A 6,135-nucleotide genomic window follows, 5' to 3' on the forward strand; every position below is an offset into this window, starting at 1 on the left:
CAGGACTCCCTACAATTATTTTGCAACAAGAGATTTCCCAAACCAGAAAAGATTTTTGAGACCCCAACCCCCTAGGCTTTTAGGCCTAGAGAGGGTTTCCCAACTTGCAATATGGATTTTGTCTTTCCCCGCCTTCCCTGACTAGATGAAATGAAACATACATTATCTGACTTTGTTTAAAATGAAAGAAAGAATCCTAACCAGGATCATCTAGAAGACGAGAATGCTCTCAATGACTGATTTTGCTAGTACCAATTGACCCCCAAGAGACAACTACCTGTAGCACCAACAACCAATCTTTTTCTCCACTTTTTTAATTAGCCATAGCCATCCCTCTTTCTTATAGTTGTTTGGCTTGAGCTAGAAACCAAGGTATTTGAACTCGGTGTCCATAACCTCTCTCCTACAGGGGCACATATCTTTTAAACCAGTTAGGACCGAATCCTCTATTCCATTGTGGAGAAAACATGGTTTTTCAAGACTAACCTCCATGTCAGTCGCCATATAGAAGGTGGAAATAATGTTTTTGGAAGCATTCCATTCATTTAGAGAGCCATCCCCTAAGATGAGCACATCGTCAACAAATAAAATGTGAGATAAAACTAAATCAGTAGTCACTTTAATACCTTTAATTCTTCCTTCTCTTTTTTCCTAAGTGATTAATATGTTGAGACCTTCCATAACCAAAAGGAAAAGAAGGGGAGATAAGGGGCATCCTTGACAAAACCCTCTAAAGCAAGGGAAGAATTGAGAAGGGGCTCAATTAATTAAGGTGACAAAGGAAGTGGATGAGACACATGCCATTATCCAATTGGAAACTTTTGTCCCCAAACCTATTTGGATCAAAAGCATTCTTAGGAAATCCTAGTTAACCTTATACTAAGATTTCATCAAATCAAGTTTGAAAATGAGGGCTTTTGTCTTCCTGATCTTGATTGAATGGAGACATTCCTGAGCTAAACCAATGGCTTCATGAATTTGTCTTCCAAGCAGAAAATTGAACTATTCCTTAGAGATTACAAATGCCAAATTGACTTTAATTCGCTTAGCTATTTTTTTGGAAATAATTTTATAGATTAGATTACACAGAGAGATGGGTCGAAATTGATCAAAGTGAAGGGATTTAGAGGCTTTGGGAATTAAGGCAAGAAATGTAGCATTGATAGAACTGTTGATTCTATATTTAACTCTTAACTCATCAACCACCTTCAAGATATCATTTCCCAGCAAATAAAAAAAATGTATAAATAATTCGGCGGTCCATCCATCGGGCCCCTAGATTTTTTCTTTTGCACAGGATTTCAAGATACCACCTAACTCCTCCAAAGTGACTTGTCTGCCAATAAAATCAACCTCCTCATCAATGAAAAATATAGGGAAGAGATTAATAACCGGAATTTGTTCCATGAGGTTATTTACAGACCTCTACTTAAAAAGGTTGGAGAAATGTGAGATTGCGACCCTTTTAATATCCTCTTTATCCAAATGATTGAACAATATGGACTTGCAACATACCAAATAGAATTGGATGTTTTTTATAAGAGGCATATTCATGGAAAAATTTGAATTACCATCACCTTTAAAGATACAATTGACCCTGCTTTTTATTCACATAGTCTCTTCATTTCTCTTTAAGATATGAAGTCTTCTTGATTGTAAGTAGCCCAGGTGTTCTTTAATTTCTTAAGGAAACATTTATGAGATAAAGGAATGACTTAAATCTCCTATTCTATAGCTCTTAGTTCAACATTAAACTCTTTCTTTTTATTCTTCTCCCATCTAATAAAATTTTCTTTAGCATATTTAGCTTAAAAGAGAAATGGTCCATGTCTGAATCAGTATAAGGTTCCTCTAGGGCAGGCCATGATTCCCTAACAAGCTTATCAAAAGACTGATCTTTGAGCCATACATGGTTAACTTAAAAGGAGAGGGAGAAAAGAAATTATGGGCTTCAACCTCCAAAAAGATAGGTGAATGATCCAATATGTCATCTGAGACAGTCCAAGATTTGTAATTGCTGAAACATGAGGTAAGATTTTTAACCATTAGGAAGCGGTCTAAACGTTTCGCTATTCCTTCATTGCCCACTCTGTCATTTCTCTAAGAAGGGGCTAATGGGGACATACAAATGTCAACTAGTCCATCATTGTGGAAAAGGGAAGTAAAGTACATTGCGAGAGGATCTTGTCTGGCTTTACCGACCCATACTTCATTGGCAGACGTAGTCAAATTAAGGTCTCCTGCTAGAATCAACCCAGAAGCCCACTACTATGGAATGCATTCCAAAAATACTTTCTTTCGATGTAAAGACCATAAAAATTAACCATAATCATAGGCTTGGAAAATCCTCTTAATTTCATTCCAAAATAAGATCAACATTAGATTGAAAAGCTAAGAAGGAGTCCATGGAAGGATCCTAAATTGTGGCCAACCCTCTAGATTTTCCTTCAGCATTTGATGCGCAAACGCACTAACCAGGGAAAAATTTAGCCAGGAAGACTGAAGCTTTCATACCTGGAACCATTGTTTCCTGAAATAACAACACAGAAGGGTGACAAGTCTCAACTAGTCTTATGAGGGAGAGGAATTTTCAGATCCCCCTAATGCCCACAATGTTCAGTGATAACATTATAATTCCCGACTTCCAGCTACGAGAAACGGTGCTCCAAGGCTCGAGAGGAAGAGGCATTAGAAGTCCCATGAGAGGGGCCTTCTCTAGCCATTAATTTCTTGTTATATTTTTTCTTTTTCTTGATAGTATTGAAGGCATCAAAGAGAGTAGGAAACTTTGACAAGGAAGAAGCGGCAACAAAAGAATTGAGGATCAGGAGAGGAATGGGATTTAAGCTTTCTCTGAAATCCTGATGAGAAGAAAATATGAAGCTTGATGTAGAACCCGCGACATGGATAGAGGAATCTTTGGACGAATAGGGAAGAGAGGAAAAGAGGACACATTGAGGAAACCTATTGAAGAGGACCGACCTCCGCTTAGGGAGTTAAGATTAAGGTTGTCCTGAAGAATTGGAGAAGGTATCAGGCCTAGTGAGACAGAGTTGGAAGGGGAAGAGCTAGCTGCTAGCTGTGGTGGTTGAGAGGAATTAGAAGGCTTGAAGGAAGGAGGACCCCAATCAGAAGATTTGGTTTGAGACAGACTGGAAATATGCCTAAGTTCGAGGGCAACAAGAGAGTTTTGAGGTAGACTAGTCTTTGAATTAAGGAAAACATCATGGTTAATAGAACTATGATCGAGTTCATCTAACATAAATATATCTTTTGGAGTACGAAAAAAATTAAAGAGTCTTGGACAGGGGCTACCTGGGAAGAGAAAGTGTCCTTGGTTTGAGATTCATGTGGAGGAGCATTTGACGAGGCATTTGCATCTGAAAAGATCTTCGTCGAATAGGTAGAAATAAAGTAGTAACTTGGAGAAACATGTCTTGTCCCAGGGGATTTAGAGTTGCTATATTTGTGTAGACCCAAAGAAACTACCCCCAAAGATTAAGGGGGCCTCCACTGAGCTAGGCGAGGTAGATGTTCCTTTCTGAGTAGGAAGATAATATACCATATCAAGAATAGCTCAGTGATGATGTGCTGCCACCTTCACCTTGCGAGGACGACTATAGTCCTTTTGAATATGACCTTTTTTATGATAGTTAAGGCACCACAAAGAAAGTTTCCAATAATCCAATCATTGCACATGTTGTCTCTCACCACAATTGATAATCATTTCCTTAGGAAGACTATTCTTCATATCCAACTCCATAAGTACCCAGGCAACTTGCTTGTCAAATTCCATAAGAGAATTATTATCAAAGTAGATAAATTTCCCCAGTGCATTAGCTATGTTGATTATGATATTTCTCGTCCAAAGCTAAAGAGGAAAACCCAGAAGTTTGACCCATAAGTACTTAAGCCGAGGGTTTTCGAGAGCCAATTTGAAACTTACATGCCATCTCTGGGTCCAGAGAAAGCCTTTTCCAAAAACCCAGGGCTTGAACAATATTTTGACAAGGTCTTCTTCTCGCAAGAAATGAAAAACCAACCAATCATTCACAAGGAGAATAATCTTTGGAGCATAGCGTGGTATATGTTTCCATGTTGACTACGGCCAAGTTTGAATACTTTCCCTAGTAAAAGATATATAAAACATTATGCCAACCAAAGTTCTCTAGACCAGAATCGATACTCTATTCAAATTAACATCAAGACCGAGAGTTAAAGAAGGTCTAAACTCCGCAACTTTTAAGGCCTTTTGCTTCGTACGAACCCTAGTTGTTTTACCATGGGCCCCTGAGCGAGTAGTCTTTTGTGAGGGAGATGTTTGCTCATCCTATCGAGATGGGTATTCCACCAGGGATGACTCAGGCCGAGAAGCCTCCAAAGGAGGAAGCGTTGCTACAAAAGGGTCAACCACCAGAGGAATGGAAGAAAGAACCCTCGATCCATGATAGTTTAGCTCCCCTTCCTCAGAGAAAGGTTTCTGAGGATCACTGAAACGAAGATGTTGAAATCACCAACGACGAACCCAATTGAGTCACCGGGAGCCCAACTCACTTAGGCCAGGGAAGCATGATGAGTAGATGGGTGACCAAACAAAGCCAGAGGGGAAGGCGGTTGCGAGGCTGGAAAAGAGAACTCATCCATTAAGCGGGAGAGATTTCGCTGAAATTCAAAGGATTTGCGGAAAATTGGGGAGGCATTATTGGGTTCCCCTCAAGTACCAAAGTCTAGGTATTCTGAGGGGTATGATATCACTGCCTAAACTATAGAAAAACTGATGAGCCTCGACATCAACCAAATTTTAACAACATCTAGCTAGAACCTAAAGCGCCAACACATCAACTGACCCCATAAAAATTAGAAAGAAGAGCCCCCTTGATCATAAATACAAAAAGAAACTCTCCCCCACGTCCCGACATAGAATAAAGAAAGACTAAAGGCTCGACAACACCCGCAAAAATCGGATAAACCTAGACTTCAATGATCAAAGAGAAAATCAGTTGCAAACCTTCAGAGGAAAGGAAATTCCTGCCATAGGAAAATCGCTAGCATCCACCTCATCACTGAGCAAACTACGAAATCCGAGTTCCGACGCAGAGAACCAGGCTTTGCCATACTAGGGTTTCGCCATGCTAGGGTTCCACCCAAACACACTGTGTGATATATGGGTGCAAGAGTGAAAAACAATAATTGAATATGTTTCTCATGTATGAGAAATGATAGTTGGATATGCCTATCTTTTGACATCTTGGAATTCCTTTTATGACTATAAAATATTTTATCTTTGTACATTTACCCAAATTAGTTGCAAGCATTGATCAATGATATCACATAAGTCCCATTATGCCATGAACCTTATGCTAATCGGGATAGCGATAAGAGAGTGGTGTTCCTAATGACACAATTGTTGTTCGATTCTGAAATGAGTATGCTTCCTTGTAGGATAGATTACATGGGTACATGCGTGTGAAATAATAACGAGAAATGCTTATCAAACAACATCTTGGAAAGACTCTTATGACTAGAAAACCTTCTACTTTCCTCCAAAATTATAACAAAAAAATTAAATAATGCTTAATTTTTCCAAATTTCCAAATACCAAAACTAAACAACCCCCAAGCAAATTTTGGGGCATTGGGTAGTGCCTGGGGAAGAAAGGGAGAGGTTGTTAGTAGTAGGCCATCGCTCAATATAAACGCACTTAAGAACACAACAAAGTTACTCTATTCCATAACATCAACATATCAACTCACGAAACTTAACTTAAATAGAGATAGAATAACAACTTTTCTACCCAAACTAAACTCAAATGACACTTTAACTCTTTACTCATATATTATTTTTCAAAACTTAACCCTTATTCAATTTAACTATTTTATAATTTAATTATTCAAACCTAAATAATTAAACTATAAAATAAGACAAACCGGCCTTCACACCAATGCTCTTAGAGAAAGTTAATTTTCAAATTCCGCCACCTATTTCTCTTCGACCTAGTGGCGAAATGAGCCGTTAAAATAAAAACCCAATAAAATATAAAAGAAAATAGTAATATAAAAGAGGTTTCTAATTTATTCGTATATAAGGATCTTAGTCAATCGTTATTCATTTTTTTATTTTTATTATAAATATTTT

This window comes from Pinus tabuliformis, chromosome 2_2 (assembly GCF_031772625.1).
Source record: "Pinus tabuliformis cultivar Carrire ecotype Pingquan chromosome 2_2, CPIR1, whole genome shotgun sequence".
Classification (NCBI taxonomy): Eukaryota; Viridiplantae; Streptophyta; class Pinopsida; order Pinales; family Pinaceae; genus Pinus; species Pinus tabuliformis.